Raw genomic sequence first — 22,092 nt, forward strand, 5'->3', positions numbered from 1 at the left:
CATATCCCCTTGACTCCCTTTGTGCCCAAAAGTCTATTGATCTCAGCCTTGAATATACTCAATGACTCTGGGATAGAGAATTCCAAAGATTCACAATCCACTAAGTGAAGGAATTTCTCCTCATCTCAGTCTGCAATGGCCAACCCCTTATCCTGAACCCTGTGTCCCCCTTGCTCTAGACTCTCTCGCCAGAGGAAACAGTGTCTCAGCATCTGCCCTGTCAAACCCGCTAACAATTTTATATGTTTCAATGAGATCACTTCTCATTCTTCTAAACGCCAGAGAATATCGGCCCATTCTACTCGATCCCTCCTCATAGGACAATCCTCTCATCCCAGGAATCTGTCTATTAACCTTCATTGCACCCGCTCGAAGGCAGGTATATCCTTCCGTAGGAAAGGAGACCAAAACTGTACGCAATACTCTAAGTATGATCTTACCAAAGCCCTATGCAATAAAGGCTACACACTACTTTCTAATTGTTTGTTGTAGCTGCATGTTAACTTTCTGTGATTCATGTAAAAGGACACAAGTGTTAATGTATTTGGGAACGATCAGGTTACTTGATGAGTTCTTAAGGGGTGAATGGGTGAAAGGTCATCTGGTGACCTTGCACTGATATTCTGCCCATGGTTTATGAGTTTATGGATTAGAACAGTCAGTGTCGAACACACTTTGCTCCAAATGTCTCAGGTTGCCCTTCTCTTATAAATTGTTGTCGGACGTCTGATTAACTGGAATGGTGAGTATTAGATTTGCATTAGATTTATAAATTGGCTGCTATAATCAAAATTCTAAAAGCTGGGAAATAAACAAAATTGGTAAAGCTTTCTAAATAACTGGCTTGGCCCCAGCTGGAGTATTGTGTCCAACTCTGGGATCTACACTTTAGGAAGGATGTCAAGGCCTTGGAGAGGGTGCAGAGGGGATTTACTGGAATGGTTTCCAGGACTGAGGGACTTTGGTTATGTGGAGAGACTGGAGTGGAAGGGATTGTTCTCCTCAGAGCAGAGAAGGTTAATGGCAGATTTAATCGAGGCATTCAAAACTATGAGGGTTTTGTTAGAGTAAATAAGGAGGAACTGTTTCCAGTGGCAGGACACAGATTTAAAGTAATTGACAAAGAATTCAGAGGGGAGATGAGAATTTTTTTTACACAGCGAGTTGTTGTGATCTGGAACGCGCTGCCTGAAAGGTCGATGGAAGCAGATTCAATCGTAACTTTCAAAAGAGAATTGGATAAATATTTGAAATAGAAACATTTGCGGGGCTACAAGGAAAGAGCAGGGGACTAATTGGATAGGCCTTTCAAAGAATCAGCACAAGTAAGATGAGCCGAATGGCCTACTTCTGTGTTATAAGATTCTATGATTCTATGTTTGCCCACATAACCAACAGTGACTAGACTTCTAAGCAATTCAATGGGAAATTTCTATGCAAATAAATCCAGCTGTTTCTATCCTCTTCTCCTTCCATCACAATCCAGGAATTGCATCACCTGTTGCCATGCAGTGCTTCAAGGGAACATTAAACCCATTGGTAGCCAGTCACCTATCTCTGCTTTTATTCCCCTTTACCCTGTGGCTTTTACCAACTGGTTTATTATGGTGAGACATAGCACAGTATAGTCTCTTCCACCTCAGGACCAGCCGCACTTACAGGTGATGTTTCTCTTCCTTAACTTCCAGTCTCTGGATCAAGTTTTTTTTTAACAAAGACAAGAGAAATTCAATAAAAATCTGAATTGTTTCATAAACTGTCATTGTGCAAAAACGGTCTCATCATGAGAACATTTGGAAAACCTGGTGAATGGTGATTTTCACTGTGTTAAATGAAAACCAGACACAAGTGCAGAAAAAAGCTCCTTTGTTAAATGTTTAATGGGTATATTGTTGGCTTAGTATCAGAAGTATTTTGAGACCAAGCCCGAACTTGTAACATTTATTGGCAATGAATTAAATTGTCTTAAAGGATCAAGGATTTTAATAATTCTGTTATGATAATTACAACTGAAATTAGAGATTGCAGTTTTTGCTCACAAAATTGGGGCTATTTACAGAAAATGTTAAGGGCAAATCTAATAGAGGTTTTTACAATTCTGAAATGTTTTGAGAGGATATGTAATGAAAGATTGTCTCCATGTGTTGGTGAAGGATGACACTGGAGCCAATCTTTACTCAGTCTAATATTTATTTACAGAGCGAAACATTACAAGCACACATCTCCTAACTCAACCACAACCCCAGTTTCACTGAGTGTCTCTTTATATCTGCTCAAGATAAAACTCAATTAATGTTCTCAACCTGTATATTATTAAACACTAAAATAACCCACTGTTTTTTTTCATGTTTGTACTTGAGGCTGTTCAATTTTCAGTCCATTAACACCCTATCTGTACTAATGCTTTGTCTTTGAACACACCATTAACATATTGTTTGCCTTTGCTCCACGACCTTCTGGTCAGCTATTCTGTGACCTTGTCCTATTTACACCTTCTCCTTTGTTATCTCTTGCCCCACCCCCGCTTTACTTGCTTATAACCTTTTACATTTCTAATATTTGCTAGTTCTGAAGAAGGGTCACTGACCTGAAACATTAGCTCTGCTTCTCTCTCCACAGATGCTGCCAGACCTGTTGAGTATTTCCAGCATTTCTTGTTTTTATTATTAAACACAATTGATATACAATTAACAGCTGGCTGGTGACTCTCTAATCAGGAGGCACAGATTGAGAATTCTCAGATAGCAGAAGAAAGGAAGGACTTAAAAGAAGGGTTACGCACACAGAGTGATGTTAGAATGGAGTATGTTTTACAATAAGGGGCTATTGAGGCAGAGACTGAAACAGCATTTAAAAGGCAATTGGCTAAGTATTGAAAAAAGAAAAATGTAAAATAAAATGAAGGAGGAGCAGGGAAACAGGATTAGAGTTGACAAAACCACATGAAGATTTAGTGCTGGCACAATGTGCCGAATGTCCTCATTCTCTGTGCTGGTAGTTCTATGATTCCAACTTACTGACACTTCAGGTTATGATATCAATTTGAACCTGAACCCATGGTATCAAATGAGCATGCCAGTAACTGAATATATATGATCATTAATATTATCATCACTTGTGTACTGTCAGTTAGTTGTATTATTAATTTTATTCAGTGGGACTCTTACCTCTGTGTCAGAATGTTACAGTGCTGAACAGCACACAACAGTATTGGGTTTGGCAGTGTAGTGGCTGTGTTTCTGGGTTAGTAACCCAGAAAACTTGAGTTCATAACAACATAAGATATAGGAGTAGGAGGAGACCCTATAGCCTGTTGAGCCTGGCCGCCATTCAGTGTGGCCATGGCTGATCTTCTGCCTTAACTCCACTTTCCTGCCAGTTCCTTATATCCCTGATTCACTGAAAGACCAAAAATTTGTTGATCGCAGCCTTAAATGTATTCAATGATGGAGCATCCATAACCCTCTGGCGTAACCCTCTGGAATTCCAAAGATTCATGATTCAAAGATCCAGCCTCTAAGTGAAGAAGTTTCTCCTCATCTCAGTCCTAAATGGTCAACCCCATGTTCCAGATTCCCCAGCCAGGGGAAACAACCTCTCTGTGTCTAACCTGTCAACCCCTTCAGAACCTTGTATGTTTCAATGAGATCACCTCTAATTCTCCCACACTCCAGAGAATATAGACCCCATTTATTCAGCCTTTCATCCCAGGAACCAAACTAGTGAACCTTTGTTGTATCGCCTCCTACACAAGTATATCCTTCCTTAAATATGGACACCAAAACTGCGCACAGTATTCCAGGTGTAGTCTCAGCAAAGCCCCGTATTATTGTAGCAAGATTTCTTGTACCCCAATCCCCTTGCAATAAAAGCCAACATGCCATTTGTCTTCCTAATTACTTGCTGTACCTGCATGCTAAGTTTCTGTGTTTCTTGTATGTGCACACCCAAGTATCTCTGAACACCAACATTTACATTAACCTGTCTATTTCTCTTTGCAGCCTCTTTGTGTCCTCCTTACAGCTTACATTCCCACCAAACCTTGTATCATCAGCAAATTTAGATACATTACTCTCTGTCCCTTCACCTAAGTCATTAACATAGATTGTAAATAGTTGAGGCTCCAGCACTGATACTGGCAGCATTCACTGCCTGCCAACTTGAAAATGCCCAGTGTATCCATACTTCCTGCTTCCTGTCTGTTAACCAATCCTCCGTCCATGCTAATATATATTACCCCCAACTCTATGAGCCCTGATCTTGCCTATTAAACATTTGTGTCCAACCTTATCGAATGCCTTTTGGAAATCCAAGTATACTACATCTACTAGTTCTCCTTTATCTACCCTACTAGTTACATTCTCGAAAAACTCTAATAAATTTGTCAAACATGATTTACTTTTTTAAAACCATGTTGACTTCATCTGATCATATTATGATTTTCTAAGTGCATTGTTGAGACTTCCTTAATGGTAGGTCTGGATTTAATGGTAGGTCTGGATTTAGTCATTATGGTGGCAGTCCTGCCAATGGACCCAGAAATTAGGAGTGAATCTGCTTCGGTGGTCTGCAGAACCCAGGGTCGCATCTTGTCAGTGGCCACTGTCGGGGCTGCCGTCCCTATTAAGGACAATGGCCCACCCCCAAGAGCTGGCGGCCAATCAGATGGCCGGCAGCTCAGCATCCTCAGCAGTACCACTGGGAGTGCTGGCCACTTCTGGGACTGCAGCTGGAAGAAGAGGATACAATGGATGGATAGCATCCTCCCAACCAAGTAAGTGAGGTCTGGGGGCACCAGGGCCAGTCAGGCAGGCCCCAGCGATGTGGGCGGGGATAGTTGGTTAGGGCAGGCAGCACCGTTGCTGCAGGGATCCCCTCCGTGGGCCAAAGCGTGCCCAAATAGGAGGCCCCCCCCCCCCCCACCCACTGAGTCTGCTAGGAGACCGCCAGAGTTTACCAGGTGGTCTCCCCATGCGGCAGAGGGCACCCCGCTCCTGATAAAATGCCAACGGCGGCAAGAAGATGCTCTTAATTGGCCATTTAAGTGGTTCAATTGGTCTCTGGGCAGGAGGGCTGTCCTCCACCTTGCCCACTGCTGGCAAGATGGCATGGCAGCAGGACGACAACAGGCATGACACCCCTGCCTTCCCGTGCCATTTTACGTCCCCCCCCCCACCACCTCCTAGCCTATCCTCAGAGGGCTGGTAAAATCTACCCCATAGATTCCAGCATTTTCCCGACAACTGATGTCAGGCCAACTGGCCTGTAGTTTCCTGTTTTCTCTCTCCCTCATTTCTCGAATAGCAGTGTTACATTTGCTAACTTCCAATCCACTGGGACTGTTCTAGAATCTAGGAAATTTTGGAAAATCATCATCAGTTCTTCCACTATCTCTGCAGCTACCTCTTTTCAAACCCTAGCATGTAGGCCGTCAGGTCCCGGGGATTTGTTGGCCTTAAGCCCCTTAAGTTTCTTCAATACATTTTCTCTGCTGATATTGATTACCTTAATTTCCTCACTCTTATTAGCCCCTTGGTTACCCTCTATTTCTGGTATGTAATTTGTGTCTTCTACTGTGAAGACAGATGTAAAATATTTGTTCAACCTCTCTGCCATTTCCTCATTCCCCATAATAATTTTTCCTGTTTCAGCCTCTAAGGGACCCATGTTTTCATTAGCTACTCTCCTCCTTTTTATATACTTGCAAAACCTCTTACAATCTGTTTTTATATTCCTGGCTCATTTATTCTCATTCCTTTTTCCCTTTTTATCAACTTTTTAGTCACCCTTTGCTCATTTATAAAACTCTCCCAATCTTCAGATTTACTCTTATTCTTATTCTTTGCGAATTATAAACCTCTTCTTTTAATCTAATACTATCCTTAACCTCCCTAGTGAGCCACCGATGGATCTTCCTTGCTGAGTTTTTATTTTTTAATGGAATGTATTTTGTTGAACTGTTCATATTTCATAATCCCAGCATGGCAGTTTTGCAAATTTGAACTCAGTTTAAAAAAATCTGGAAATAAAAAAACTGCTAAAAACTGTAAAATTGTCATAAAAACCCATCTATTTCACCCATGTTCATTAGGGAAGGAAACCTGGCATTCTTACACAGTCTAGTGATTCCCATTGGTCTCGCAAGCCATTCAGTTGTGTCAAAACCATTAGCACTGGTTTCATGAAGAGAGGCCAGACATCCTGCCAATGTGTAAAAGAAAGGATAAATAGTTGAGTTGAGTTACTGTAGATCTCTGTAGGAAGCATTAGCAATACTGCGATTCACAGATAGTGCCAGTTGATGGATACAGCCATGGCCAGGACGCAAGGAAGAACTGCCCTGCTCTTCTTCAAAATAGGGGCTGTGGGATCTTTTATGTCCACCTGAGATGGCAGACAGGACCTCAGATAAAGACGGCAGCTCCAACGGTGCAGCACTCTCTCAGTACTGCACTGGGAGTGTCAGGCTGGATTTTGTGCTCACATTTTTGACATGGGGGCGAGAGTCAGATCGTGGCTGATCTGTGTCTTAACTCCATCTACCTGCTTTGGTTCCGTAACCCTTTATACCCTTACCTAACAAAAATCTATCAATCTCAGTTTTAATATTTCCAATTGACCCCCAGTCTCAACAGCTTTTTGGGGGAGAGAGTTCCAGATCTCCACTCCCCTTTGTGTGAACTGCTTCCTGACATCACCCCTGAATGCCCCAGCTCTAATTTTAAGGTTCCCCCCCCCTGTTTTGGACTCCCTCCATCAAAGGAAATAGTTTCTCTCGATCTACCCTATCAAATCCTTTGATTATATGTCTACTCCCCTTCTCAAACAAACTCTCTACTTCCTCTTTATTTTAATTATTTTAATGTGCTTTGAAACATTTCCCTTCCTGTGAGCGCCATAATGTAAAGAAAAGTCATTTTTGATGACAGCAGGTTAAAATCATGTGCTAAAGAATTGTACAGAAGCACAGTAACCCCTGTGTGGCGATGAACCCATTGTATCAGTGATTGTCAGTCTCAGGTTTTCAAAGGGGATTTTATGGCTGCTTTAACAGAAACAGCCACCAGGGGACAGCAATGCATCACAAGGAGCAACATAAGTGGGGATGTGAGAGAGTAATGGGATTAATGTAGGATTAGTATAAATGGCCAAGAGAGTGTGGGAAAATGGCGCACTGACACAGAACACATAAGTCCGGGTGTATCAGGCCTGTGTCCTCAGTACCTTGTTCTATGGCAGTGAGGCCTGGACAACGCATGTTAGCCAAGAGCGACGTCTCAATTCATTCCATCTGCGCTGCCTCCGGAGAATACTTGGCATCAGGTGGCAGGACCGTATCTCCAACACAGAAGTCCTCGAGGCGGCCAACATATCCAGCTTATACACACTACTGAGTCAGCGGCGCTTGAGATGGCTTGGCCATGTGAGCCACATGGAAGATGGCAGGATCCCCAAAGACACATTGTACAGCGAGCTCGCCACTGGTATCAGACCCATCGGCCGTCCATGTCTCCGCTTTAAAGACGTCTGCAAACGCGACATGAAATCCTGTGACATTGATCACAAATCGTGGGAGTCAGTTACCAGCATTCGCCAGAGCTGGCGGGCAGCCATAAAGACGGGGCTAAAGTGTGGCGAGTCGAAGAGACTTAGTAGTTGGCAGGAAAAAAGACAGAGGCGCAAGGGGAGAGCCAACAGTGTAACAGCCCCGACAAACAAATTTTTCTGCAGCACCTGTGGAAGAGCCTGTCACTCTAGAATTGGCCTTTATAGCCACTCCAGGCGCTACTTCACAAACCACTGACCACCTCCAGGTGCTTATCCATTGTCTCTCGAGATAAGGAGGCCAAAGAAGAGTATAAATGGGTGGTTGATGGTTGGCATAGTCATGGTGGGCCAAAGGGCCTGTTTCAGTGCTGTATCTCTAAATAAATATAAATAAAAAAATATATACTCTGCAGTAAACTGGGTTACTAACCCTCCAGGATTGCCCTGGAATTTCTGGGAATTATAGATTAATCTCAAGGAAACTGCAATGAGCAACACCTAGGGAGAAAAACATTAAGGGTGTTAGAAATTGAGTATTTTTCTCTTTATTTAACCACTTACATTTTTAATTCACAAAAATAGTGGAGGCAGGAAAGAAAGGCTGTTTAATTGGGGGGGGGGGGGGCGGGGGGGGAATAAAGGTGGGAGGTCTTGGTGAAGGTGCCAGGAATATGTCCAATCGGAGTTGGCAGCTGTCCCACCAACGATGAGGATGGGGGCAGTGATTGAGGGGTGGGGGTTTTGCAGGTCTGAACAAAAACACAGCAGCTGTTTCTGCCCAAGGGTAATTGGTTTTCACAAACTGTGTTGTGTTAATATCACTGCTCCAAGACAGGAAACGAGGGTCCACCTTCTGCCTCACACAAACCCCGCCAGCACTCATGCCCCCGATTCCCTTCCTCACTAACTGGGGCCTCAGTAACCCCCAAAAGCAGAACTTGTGACATTCCTGAGCCTAGTGTTTCTCAATGACAGAAATTAATAGGGAGAAATAAGAAACCGTCAGGTGTAAGGTACAGTACAGTGTGGGGGTGTAGTACAATGAGGGGGTGCAGTACAATGTGGAGGTACAGTACAGTGAGGGGTACAGTACAGTGAGGAGGTACAGTACAATGTAGGGGTACAGTACAGTGAGGGGGTACAGTACAATGTAGGGGTACAGTACAGTGAGGGGGTGCAGTACAGTGTGGAGTGCAGAACAGTGAGGGGGTGTAATACAATGAGGGGGTGCAGTGCCATGTGGGGTACGGTACAATGAGGAGGTGCAATACAGTGAGAAGGGGTAGTACAGTGGAGGGGGTACAGTACAGTGAGGGGTTGCAGTGCAATGTGGGGGTACAGTACAGTGAGGGGTACAGTACAATGTGGAGGTACAGTACAGTGAGGGGTACAGTACAGTGAGGAGGTACAGTACAATGTAGGGGTACAGTACAGTGAGGGGGTGCAGTACAGTGTGGAGTGCAGAACAGTGAGGGGGTGTAATACAATGAGGGGGTGCAGTGCCATGTGGGGTACGGTACAATGAGGAGGTGCAATACAGTGAGAAGGGGTAGTACAGTGGAGGGGGTACAGTACAGTGAGGGGTTGCAGTGCAATGTGGGGGTACAGTACAGTGAGGGGTACAGTACAGTGAGAAGGGGTAGTACAGTGAGGGGGTGCAGTACAGTGAGGGGGTGCAGTACAGTGAGGGGGTGTAGTACAGTGAGGGGGTGTAGTACAGTGAAGGGTACAGTACAGTGAGGGGTGCAGTACAGTGAGGGGCACAGTACAGTGAGGGGGTGTAGTACAGTGAGGGGGTGTAGTACAGTGAGGGGCACAGTACAGTGAGGGGGTGTAGTACAGTGAGGGGCACAGTACAGTGAGGGGGTGCAGTACAGTGAGGGGGTGTAGTACAGTGAGGGGGTGTAGTACAGTGAGGGGTACAGTACAGTGAGGGGGTGCAGTACAGTGAGGGGGTGTAGTACAGTGAGGGGCACAGTACAGTGAGGGGGTGTAGGACAGTGAGGGGCACAGTACAGTGAGGGGGTGCAGTACAGTGAGGGGGTGTAGTACAGTGAGGGGGTGTAGTACAGTGAGGGGCACAGTACAGTGAGGGGGTGCAGTACAGTGAGGGGGTGTAGTACAGTGAGGGGGTGTAGTACAGTGAGGGGCACAGTACAGTGAGGGGGTGTAGTACAGTGAGGGGCACAGTACAGTGAGGGGCACAGTACAGTGAGGGGGTGCAGTACAGTGAGGGGGTGTAGTACAGTGAGGGGGTGTAGTACAGTGAGGGGCACAGTACAGTGAGGGGGTGTAGTACAGTGAGGGGCACAGTACAGTGAGGGGCACAGTACAGTGAGGGGGTGCAGTACAGTGAGGGGGTGCAGTACAGTGAGGGGGTGTAGTACAGTGAGGGGCACAGCACAGTGAGGGGCACAGTACAGTGAGGGGGTGCAGTACAGTGAGGGGGTGCAGTACAGTGAGGGGGTGTAGTACAGTGTGAGGTACAGGACAGTGAGGAGGTGCAGTACAGTGAGGGGGTGCAGTACAGTGATGGCAGAGGAGGGGAGGGGGTGGTGTGGTGGTTGTAAAAGAGGAGGTGGCATTGCACTGTTGATCAATTACTGCAATAAGGAGGGATGATATCTTAGAAGATTCCTCAGATGAGGTTATAATGGGTAGAACTTAAAAATAAAAAGAGAGGCAATCACTTTGCTGGGAGTGTACTACAGGCCTCCAAACAGTCAGGGGGAGATAGAGGAGCAGATATATAGGTAAATCTCAGAGAGGTGTAAAACTAATATTGTAATAATAGTCGGGGATTTCAACTTCCCCAATATCAACTGGGATAGTCTTAGTGCAAAAGGCTTAAAGGGGACAGAATTCTTAAAATGCATACAGGAGAGCTTTTTGAGCCAGTATATAGAAAGTCCTTTAAGAGAAGGGGAATACTGGACCTAATCCTAGGGAATGAAGCCGGACAAGTGGTAGAAGTGTCAGTGGGGGAACGTTTCGGGGATAGTGACCATAACTCTGTCAGATTTAAGGTAGTTATGGAAAAGGACAAAGAGGGACTGGAAATAAAGGTACTGAATTGGGGGAAGGCCGATTTCAATTTGATAAAACAGGATCTGGCCAAAGTGGACTGGGAGCAGCTACTTGTAGGAAAGTCTACGCCAGACCAGTGGGAGTCATTCAAAGAGGAAATAGTGAGAGTTCAGAGCCAACATGTACCTGTTAAGGTGAAGGGTAGGACCAACAAGTCCCGGGAACCCTGGATGTCAAGGGATATAGAGGATTGGATCAGGGGAAAAAAGGAGGATTATGGCAGATTCGGAGTGCTGAAAACAGTACAGGCACTAGAGGAGTATAGAAAGTGTAAGGGGGTACTTAAAAAAGTAATTATAAGAGTGAAGAGAGGACATGAAAAAACACTGGCGGGCAAGATAAAGGAAAATCCCAAGGCGTTTTATAAGTGTATTAATGGCAAGAGGATAACCAGGGAAAGAGTAGGGCCCATTAGGGACCAAAGTGGCAATCTGTGTGTGGAGTCGGAGGACATAGGTGAGGTTTTAAATGATTACTTTTCATCTGTGTTCACTATGGAGAGAGACGATGTAGGTGTAGTGATCAGGGAGGGGGATTGTGATATACTTGAACATATTAGAATTGAAAGGGAGGAAGTATTAGCTGTTTTAGCGGACTTAAAAGTGGATAAATCCCCAGGCCCAGATGAAATGTATCCCAGGCTGTTATGTGAGGCAAGGGAGGAGATAGCAGGGGCTCTGACACAAATTTTCAAATCCTCTCTGGCCACAGGAGAGGTACCAGAGGATTGGAGGACAGCGAATGTGGTACCATTATTCAAGAAGGGTAGCAGGGATAAACCAGGTAATTGCAGGCCGGTGAGTCTAACATCAGTGGTTACGAAACTATTGGAAAAAAGGCTGAAGGACAGGATTAATCTCCACTTGGAGAGGCAGAGATTAATCAGGAATAGATAGTATGGCTTTGTCAGGGGGAGATCGTGTCTAACTAACTTGATTGAATTTTTCGTGGAGGTGACTAGATGTGTAGATAGGGTAAAGCAGGTGATGTAGTCTATATGGACTTCAGTAAGGCTTTTGATAAGGTCCCGCATGGGAGATTGGTTAAGAAGGTAAGAGCCCATGGGATCCAGGGCAATTTGGCAAATTGGATCCAAAATTCACTTAGTGGCAGGAGGCAGAGGGTGATGGTCGAGGGTTGCTTTTGCGATTGGAAGCTTGTGACCAGTGGTGTACCACAAGGACTGGTGCTGGGACCTTGCTGTTTGTAGTGTACATTAATGATTTAGGTGTGAATATAGGAGGTACGATCAGTAAGTTCACGGATGACACAAAAATTGGTGGTGTCATAAATAGTGAGGTGGAAAGCCTTAGACTACAGAACGATATAGATGGGCTGGTAAGATGGGCGGAGCTGTGGCAAATGGACTTTAATCCTGAGAAGTGTGAGGTAATGCATTTTGGGAGGACTAACAAGGCAAGGGAATATACAATGGATGGTAGGACCCTAAGAAGTACAGAAGGTCAGAGGGACCTTGATGTACTTGTCCAGAGATCACTGAAGGCAGCAGCACAGGTAGATAAGGTGGTTAGGAAGGCATATGGGATACTTGCCTTTATTAGCTGAGACATCGCTTCTCGGCCTTTTGGCTAAGATCAAGTGTAGTATCTGTTCTTATCAGTGCTTATTTGATTGAGAAGAGACCATGATCATTGCCTTTTGATCCTGGGGAAGCTTTGAGTAAAATGGCTATAACCAATTTTCGAGCTTCGGGCCAGGGAGTGCGCAACACCGTTCGGGTGGTCGTGAAGGACAAGGAAGGAGATGCACCGGTCGATCGCACCTTCTTCATCAAGAAAATTCTCTTCGATTGCTGCGGATTTCAAGCGACGGACGTCTTCTGCCTGCAGGATTTCCCCAGCAGTGGATACTTCGACATGACGTTCCGGAATGTGGCGGGATGCATCAAGTTCCTGAAGGCGTTCAAGGAGAAAGGGGGACCGGGCGCCACTGTCGATCCTCACAGCGGAGCCGCTCTTCACGCTTCCGTCACAACGGGACCGGGTGGTGACGATTCACCTCTACAACCCCCATGTTCCGGTGGTGGATGTACTCACCTTTCTCGCCAGGTACGTCGAGGTGGCCGGCAGCAGCACTGATGACAAGGACCCCTTTGGGATTTGGACCAGCAAGCGGCAGGTCAAGGTGACCTTGAAGGTAGATCCCAGTGGAGCCATCATCCACCCTCCCTCCAGCTTCGCTATCGGGGGAAGTCGAGGCTTCTTGGTCTACGCTGGGCAGCCCAGAGTTTGCCGCACCTGTGGCAAATCTGGTCACATGGCAGCCAACTGCAGCACGGTTGTTTGCAAGAACTGCAAGGAGGAAGGCCATCAGACCAAGGACTGTAAGCAGACTAAGTGTTGCAACTTGTGCGGTGCGGCAGGCCATCTCTACAAGACCTGCCCCAAACGTTGCCTCAGCTATGCTCAGGCGTCAAGGTCCAAGGAAAGGCCGGGAGAAGGTTCGACGAAGGCGTCCGCTGTTCGAAAGGAGACCAGCAACCTTCTTCGCAGTGAGGAACTTCAACCTGAGAAGGAAGGGGAGGCAGCTGAAACCAACGACCCAGCACCTACCCAGCGCCCGGAAACCCCTCCTCCACAGACAGAATCAATGGAGGAGGAGGCAGCAGATGGACAAACAGGTCAGTGGCAAGTGGTCCAGAGGAAAACCACAAAGAAAAAACATCCCAAAGCCACCACCCAAACCAGTGGCAAGAGGAGGCTCTCTTCTGAATCAGACTGCAACAACTCCTTTTCACTAGACGGGGAAATGCTGGAACGACAGCCCCTTCAAAAGAGGCGGCAGAACTCCGAGATGGATGATAAAGCATCCCAGCCCCCGGGCACTGGAAGCTGTGATGGGCCCGGCGTGCCCCAACCCCAATGCCTCACACGTAACGACGTGGCCAACGCATCTCAGCTCCGGGACACCGGGAGCAAAGACACGTCTGGCGCACCTGAGCTCCGGGAGACCGGGAGCTGTGATGTTTTCGAGGAGGAACAGATGGAAGCAGCTGAGGACAACCCAATCCTCTCTGCCTACAAGACCCCCCCGATGTCACCCGAGCGGCACAAACCCTGCATGAAAAATCAGGAGGGGTTTCTGAGCCCAACCAATGTGAAACTGCTTGCGCACACGATGGGTATGCAGGAACATCCCGAAGGACTGGGAGTAGCGAGGACAAATGGTATGGGAAGCAACAACTAATTTTTAGTAAAAAATGGGTGTAAGGATTGCTTCCATTAATGTGCGTAGCATTAAATCTACTACGCGATGTGTTTCAACCTTGGATTACCTTGCCAAGGTCAAAGCTGACCTACTGTTTCTGCAGGAGTGTGGAATACCACACCTCAGCACCTACAGGCAGTGGTCGCGATGGTGGTCCCACGGGCCATCGATCTGGTCGGGGGGTAATGACTGCCGTTCCTCCGGCCTGGGTATTCTGCTGCGGGGAGGTAACTTCACCATCTCCGAAGTTAAGGAGGTGGTGGGCGGCCGCCTCCTCGTAGCAGACGTGATGTACAACAACGCTCCGCTCCGGTTGATCAACGTGTACGCCCCGGTACAACGCAGCGAGCGGCTGACCGTCTTCCAGCAGCTCCCACTGCTGCTGGCGACGTCCAGGCCGGTCATCCTAGGTGGTGACTTCAACTGCATCATCGATGCGGCTGGACGATCCGGCAGTGACGACAGCAAACTGGACGCTACGTCCAGATTCCTAATAGAAACAGTTAAGGATGCCAAACTGCACATCTCCAGTTCACTGGTGGGAAGCGATTAAGGAGAACATCAAGAGGTTCTTCATCCACAAAGGTGTTCAGAAGGCAAGAGAGAGACAGAGGGAACTGTCCCGACTCCAGAAAATTATGCAAAATCTACTCCGGTTGCAGTCAATGGGGGTCGAGATCAAGGAGGACCTCCAAGAGGTGAAGAGCCAGCAGGCCTCGCTCTTTGCCAAGGAGGCCTCCAAGATCCTCTTCCGGTCCAGAGTCCGCTCCATTGAGCAGGATGAGACGTGCTCGCATTACTTCTTCCAAAAGGTACACAGAGAGAGCTCTGTTATCAGCAGCCTGAAGGAAGAAGTTGTCTCGGTAACGTCTTCGCAGTCCAACATACTAAGGTTCAGCAAATCCTTTTATGCTGGGCTGTATGACGCGAAGCCCACAGACAGCAGAGCCTCCCAGTCCTTCCTGTCATCTATCACAGAGGTCTTAGATGACAGCAGGAGGGAGAGACTGGACAAGCCGCTAACTCTGGACGAGCTGACAAAGGCCGTCGAGTCTTTCGAGACGAGTAAAACTCCCGGGAGCGACGGCTTACCGGTCGAGTTGTACTCGACCCTGTGGGACTGGGTCGGCCCGGACCTGCTGGAAGTATACGAGAGTATGCTCCTGGCCGGCAGCATGTCAGAATCCATGAGAAAAGGCATCATCACCCTCATTTACAAGCAGAAGGGGGAGAGGGCAGAAATCAGAAATTGGCGGCCCATCTCACTGCTTAATGTTGATTACAAGATTCTGTCCAAAGTCATAGCCAGTCGAGTCAAGTCTGCTCTGGAGTTGGTGATTCACCCCGATCAGACCTGTACTGTACCCGGCAGGAAGATCTCTGATAGTCTCGCGCTACTCAGGGATACGATCGCCTACGTACGGGACAGGAGGGTGGACACCTGCCTCATCAGCCTGGACCAGGAGAAGGCTTTTGACAGGATATCGCACACCTACATGATGGACGTGCTTTCCAAAATGGGGTTTGGGGAGGGAATCTGCAATTGGATCCAACTGCTCTACACAAACATCAGTAGCGCAGTCTCAATCAACGGGTGGGAATCGGAAAGTTTTCCAATCAAATCTGGAGTCAGACAGGGCTGCCCTCTGTCCCCGGTCTTGTTTGTTTGCTGTATTGAACCCTTTGCTGAGTCTATTAGGAAGGATGCGAGCATAAGAGGGGTGACAATCCCAGGCAGCGGAGGCACTCAGGTCAAAACCTCCCTGTACATGGATGATGTCGCCGTTTTCTGCTCGGATCCGCTGTCCGTGCGCAGACTGATGGGCATCTGCGACCAGTTTGAACTGGCCTCGGGAGCCAAAGTTAACCACGGCAAGAGCGAGGCCATGTTCTTTGGCAACTGGGCTGACCGATCCTTTGTCCCCTTCACCGTCAGGTCAGACTACCTGAAGGTGCTGGGGATATGGTTCGGAAGGGCCGGGGCGTGCACCAAAACATGGGAGGAGCGAGTAGCCAAGGTACGACAAAAGTTGGGCATGTGGGGGCAGTGATCTCTCTCCATTGTGGGTAAGAACCTGGTCATCAGGTGCGAGGCGCTCACGTTGTTGCTCTACATGGCGCAGGTCTGGCCCATACCCCACTCCTGCGCCGTGGCAGTCACCCGAGCCATTTTCCACTTCGTCTGGGGATCTAAAATGGACCGGGTCCGGAGGGACACGATGTTCAAATCTCTGGACAAGGGCGGGAAAAATGTACCCAACGTGGCCCTCATCCTGATGACCACCTTCGTGTGCGGCTGCATCAAGCTGTGTGTAGATCCCCAGTACGCAAACTCCAAGTGTCACTACGTGCTGAGGTTCTATCTGTCCCCGGTGTTGCGAAGGATGGGCCTGGTCACATTGCCGCGGAACGCTCCATGCAGTTGGGCGGTGCCGTACCACCTATCCTTCGTGGAACAGTTTCTGCGGGAAAACACTTTTGACCACCGGTCCATCAGGCAGTGGTCTGCACGGAATGTCCTCAAGGCCCTACGGGAAAAGGAGATGGTGGATCCTGTCGGATGGTTCCCCGAGCAGACCGTCAAAGTCATTTGGCGGAATGCCTCATCACCAGAACTTTCAAACAAGCACCAAGACGTAGCTTGGCTGGTGGTGAGAAGGGCCCTCCCCGTCAGATCCTTCATGCACACCCGAAGTCTCGCCCCCTCCGCACAATGCCCCCGCGTTGGCTGTGGTGGGGAAGAGACAGTCGCCCACCTCCTCCTGGAATGTGCCTTTGCAAAGCAAGTGTGGAAAGAGATGCAGTGGTTTTTGTCAAGGTTCATCCCAAGCAGCTCTGTAACACAGGAGTCTGTGCTCTATGGGCTGTTCCCAGGGACGCACACCGAGACAAACATCAACTGCTGCTGGAGGACTATCAATTCGGTGAAAGACGCCCTTTGGTCTGCCCGAAACTTGCTGGTCTTCCAGCGCAAAGAGTTGTCCACCACCGAATGTTGCAGACTGGCACATTCCAAGGTCCAGGACTACGTGCTGAGGGACGCACTAAAGCTTGGGGCAGCCGCAGCAAAGGCTCAATGGGGAAAGAGCACAGTGTAAGGTTCCCCCACCAAGCTGGACTGAGGGGCTGGATCAATGGGAAACCCCTCGAACTGTATCGTTAATATTCTCAATTGCTGTAAATGTAAAACTGTAATTGACATGACAATTGTGAAACAGAAGGGTTGGGAAGAAACTCATGACAGTATTGAAGGAAACTGATCTCCCTTGCAATGTTTGTATTTTTTGGTGCTGTTTGGAAACTGTTTGGCAATGTAATTTTTACAGATTTTTATGAATAAAGTATATTTTGGAAATTAAAAAAAAGCTGAGACATAGAATATAAGAGTAGGGAGGTTATGATGGAGCTGTATAAAACGCTAGTTAGGCCACAGCTGGAGTACTGTGTACAGTTCTGGGCACCACACGATAGGAAGGGTGTGATTGCACTGGAGAGGGTGCAGAGGAGATTCACAGAATCACAGAATAATACAGTGCAGAAGTGGCCCTTTGGCCCATCGAGTCTGCACCGATGCATTAAAGCACCTGACCTGTCTACCTAATCCCATTTGCCAGCACTTGGCTCATAGCCTTGAATGTTATGACGTGCCAAGTGCTCATCCAGGTACTTTTTAATGTTGCCTGGGCTGGAGCATTTCAGCTCGGAAGAGAGACTGAAAAGGCTAGGGTTGTTTTCCTTAGAGAAGAGAAGGATGAGGGGGGACATAATTGAAGTATACAAAATTATGAGGGACATAGATAGGGTAGATAGGAAGAAATTTTTTCCCTGAACAGAGGGGTCAATAACCAGATTTTAGGTAAGGGGCAGAAGGTTTAGAGGGGATTTGAGGAAAAAAATTTTCACCCAAAGGGTGGTTGGAATCTGGAACACACTGCCTGAAGAGGTGGTAGAGGCAGGAACCCTCACAACAAAGAACAAAGAGAACAAAGAACAAAGAAAATTACAGCACAGGAACAGGCCCTTCGGCCCTCCAAGCCTGCGCCGATCCAGATCCTCTACCTAAACATGTCGCCTATTTTCTAAGGGTCTGTATCTCTTTGCTTCCTGCCCATTCATGTATCTGTCTTTTAAGAAGTATTTTGATGAGCACTTGAAAGGCCATAGCATACAAGGCTACGAGCCAAGTGCTGGAAAATGGGATCAGAATAGGTAGGTGCTTGATGGCCAGCACAGACATGATGGGCCAAAGGGCCTGTTTCTGTGCTGTATGGCTCTATGAGCAGAGTGAGTGGTTATAGTAGAGTGAGGGGGTGCAGCACAGTGTGGGGGTGTATTACAGTGGATGTGTGTAGTACAGTGTGAGGGTGTCAGATACTGTGGGGTGCAGCAGAGTGAGGGGGTACAGTACAGTGAGAGGGTGTAGTACAGTGAGAGGGTGTAGTACAGTGAGGGGGTGTAGTACAGTGAGGGGGTGTAGTACAGTGAGGGGGTACAGTACAGTGAGGGAGTGTAGCACAGTGAGGGGGTACAGTACAGTGAGGGGGTGTAGTACAGTGAGGGGGTGTAGTACAGTGAGGGGGTGCAGTACAGTGAGGGGGTGTAGTACAGTGAGGGGGTGTAGTACAGTGTGGGGCTGCAGTACAGTGAGGGGGTGTAGTACAGTGTGGGGCTGCAGTACAGTTAGGGGGTGTAGTACAGTGAGGGGGTGTAGTACAGTGTGGGGCTGCAGTACAGTGAGGGGGTGTAGTACAGTGAGGGGGTACAGTACAGTGAGGGGGTGCAGTACAGTGAGGGGGTGTAGTACAGTGAGGGGGTGCAGTACTGTGAGGGGGTGTAGTACAGTGAGGGGGTGTAGTACAGTGAGGGGGTGCAGTACAGTGAGGGGGTGTAGTACAGTGAGGGGGTACAGTACAGTGAGGGGGTGTAGTACAGTGAGGGGGTACAGTACAGTGAGGGGGTGCAGTACAGTGAGGGGGTGTAGTACAGTGAGGGGGTGTAGTACAGTGAGGGGGTGCAGTACTGTGAGGGGGTGTAGTACAGTGAGGGGGTGCAGTACAGTGAGGGGGTGCAGTACAGTGAGGGGGTGTAGTACAGTGAGGGGGTACAGTACAGTGAGGGGGTACAGTACAGTGAGGGGGTGTAGGACAGTGAGGGAGTGCAGTACAGTGAGGGGGATACAGTACAGTGAGGGGGTGCAGAACAGTGAGGGGGTGCAGAACAGTGAGGGGGTGCAGTACAGTGAGGGGGTGTAGTACAGTGAGGGGGTGTACTACAGTGAGGGGGTGCAGTACAGTGAGGGGGTGTAGTACAGTATGGGGCTGCAGTACAGTGAGGGGGTGCAGTACAGTGAGGGGGTGTAGTACAGTGAGGGGGTGTAGTACAGTGAGGGGGTGCAGTACAGTGAGGGGGTGTAGTACAGTATGGGGGTGTAGGACAGTGAGGGGCTGCAGCACAGTGAGGGGATACAGTACAGTGAGGGGGTGTAGTACAGGGAGGGGGTGCAGTACAGTGAGGGGGTGCAGTACAGTGAGGGGGTGCAGTACAGTGAGGGGGTGTAGTACAGTGAGGGGGTGCAATACAGTGAGGGGGTGTAGTACAGTGTGGGGGTGTGGTACAGTGAGGGGGTGCAGTACAGTGAGGGGCTGCAGTACAGTGAGGGGGTGCAGTACAGTGAGGGGGTGCAGTACAGTGAGGGGGTGCAATACAGTGAGGGGGTGTAGTACAGTATGGGGGTGTAGTACAGTGAGGGGGTGTAGTACAGTGAGGGGGTGCAGTACTGTGAGGGGGTGTAGTACAGTGAGGGGGTGCAATACAGTGAGGGGGTGTAGTACAGTGAGGGGGTGTAGTACAGTGAGGGGGTGCAGTACAGTGAGGGGGTGTAGTACAGTGAGGGGGTGCAGTACAGTGAGGGGGTGCAGTACAGTGAGGGGGTGCAGTACAGTGAGGGGGTGTAGTACAGTGAGGGGGTGTAGTACAGTATGGGGGTGTAGTACAGTGAGGGGGTGCAGTACAGTGAGGGGGTGTAGTACAGTGAGGGGGTGCAGTACAGTGAGGGGGTGTAGTACAGTGAGGGGGTGTAGTACAGTGAGGGGCTGCAGTACAGTGAGGGGGTGTAGTACAGTATGGGGCTGCAGCACAGTGAGGGGATACAGTACAGTGAGGGGGTGTAGTACAGTGAGGGGGTGCAGTACAGTGAGGGGGTGTAGTACAGTATGGGGCTGCAGTACAGTGAGGGGGTGCAGTACAGTATGGGGGTGCAGTACAGTGAGGGGGTGTAGTACAGTGTGGGGGTGTAATACAGTGAGGGGGTGTAGTACAGTGAGGGAGTGTAGTACAGTGAGGGGCTGCAGTACAGTGAGGGGGTGTAGTACAGTATGGGGCTGCAGTACAGTGAGGGGCTGCAGTACAGTGAGGGGGTGCAGTACAGTGAGGGGGTGTAGTACAGTGTGGGGGTGTAGTACAGTGAGGGGGTGCAGTACAGTGAGGGGGTGCAGTACAGTGAGGGGCTGCAGTACAGTGAGGGGGTGCAGTACAGTGAGGGGGTGCAGTACAGTGAGGGGGTGTAGTACAGTGTGGGGGTGCAGTACAGTGAGGGGGTGCAGTACAGTGAGGGGGTGCAGTACAGTGAGGGGCTGCAGTACAGTGAGGGGGTGCAGTACAGTGAGGGGGTGCAGTACAGTATGGGGGTGTAGTACAGTGAGGGGCTGCAGTACAGTATGGGGGTGCAGTACAGTGAGGGGCTGCAGTACAGTGAGGGGCTGCAGTACAGTATGGGGGTGTAGTACAGTGAGGGGCTGCAGTACAGTATGGGGGTGCAGTACAGTGAGGGGCTGCAGTACAGTGAGGGGCTGCAGTACAGTATGGGGGTGTAGTACAGTGAGGGGGTGTAGTACAGTGTGGGGTGTAGTACAGTGAGGGGCTGCAGTACAGTATGGGGGTGCAGTACAGTGAGGGGCTGCAGTACAGTGAGGGGCTGCAGTACAGTGAGGGGCTGCAGTACAGTGAGGGGCTGCAGTACAGTATGGGGGTGCAGTACAGTGAGGGGGTGTAGTACAGTGAGGGGGTACAGTACAGTATGGGGGTGCAGTACAGTGAGGGGGTGTAGTACAGTGAGGGGCTGCAGTACAGTGAGGGGCTGCAGTACAGTGAGGGGCTGCAGTACAGTATGGGGGTGCAGTACAGTGAGGGGGTGTAGTACAGTATGGGGGTGCAGTACAGTGAGGGGGTGTAGTACAGTGAGGGGCTGCAGTACAGTATGGGGGTGCAGTACAGTGAGGGGGTGTAGTACAGTATGGGGGTGCAGTACAGTGAGGGGGTGTAGTACAGTGAGGGGGTGTAGTACAGTGTGGGGGTGTAGTACAGTGAGAGGGTGTAGTACAGTGAGGGGGTGTAGTACAGTGAGAGGGTGTAGTACAGTGAGGGGGTGTAGTACAGTATGGGGGTGCAGTACAGTGAGGGGGTGTAGTACAGTGTGGGGGTGTAGTACAGTGAGAGGGTGTAGTACAGTGAGGGGGTGTAGTACAGTGAGAGGGTGTAGTACAGTGAGGGGGGGTAGTGCAGTGAGGGGGTGTAGTACAGTGAGGGGGTGTAGTACAGTGAGGGGGTGTAGTACAGTGAGGGGGGGTAGTGCAGTGAGGGGGTGTAGTTCAGTGAGGGGGTGTAGTTCAGTGAGAGGGTGTAGTACAGTGAGGGGGTGTAGTACAGTGAGGGGCTGCAGTACAGTGAGGGGGTGTAGTACAGTGAGGGGGTGTAGTACAGTGAGGGGGTGTAGTACAGTATGGGGGTGCAGTACAGTATGGGGCTGCAGTACAGTGAGGGGGTGTAGTACAGTGAGGGGGTGTAGTACAGTGAGAGGGTGTAGTACAGTGAGGGGGTGTAGTTCAGTGAGGGGGTGTAGTACAGTGAGGGGGTGTAGTACAGTGAGGGGGTGCAGTACAGTGAGGGGGTGCAGTACAGTGAGGGGGTGTAGTACAGTGAGGGGGTGTAGTACAGTGAGGGGGTGTAGTACAGTGAGGGGCTGCAGTACAGTGAGGGGGTGTAGTTCAGTGAGGGGGTGTAGTACAGTGAGAGGGTGTAGTACAGTGAGGGGCTGCAGTACAGTGTGGGGGTGTAGTACAGTGTGGGGGTGTAGTACAGTGAGGGGGTGTAGTTCAGTGAGGGGGTGTAGTACAGTGAGGGGCTGCAGTACAGTGAGGGGGTGTAGTTCAGTGAGGGGGTGTAGTACAGTGA

The 22,092-nt window shown here is 49.1% G+C and overlaps 1 pseudogene; it reads left to right on the forward strand.

Annotated features, from left to right (window-relative positions):
- The first annotated feature begins 12,204 nt into the window (after positions 1-12,204).
- On the forward strand, positions 12,205-12,313 carry LOC137351850 (U2 spliceosomal RNA; annotated as a pseudogene).
- Positions 12,314-22,092: the final 9,779 nt, after the last annotated feature.

This window comes from Heterodontus francisci, chromosome 36 (genome assembly GCF_036365525.1).
Source record: "Heterodontus francisci isolate sHetFra1 chromosome 36, sHetFra1.hap1, whole genome shotgun sequence".
NCBI lineage: Eukaryota > Metazoa > Chordata > Chondrichthyes > Heterodontiformes > Heterodontidae > Heterodontus > Heterodontus francisci.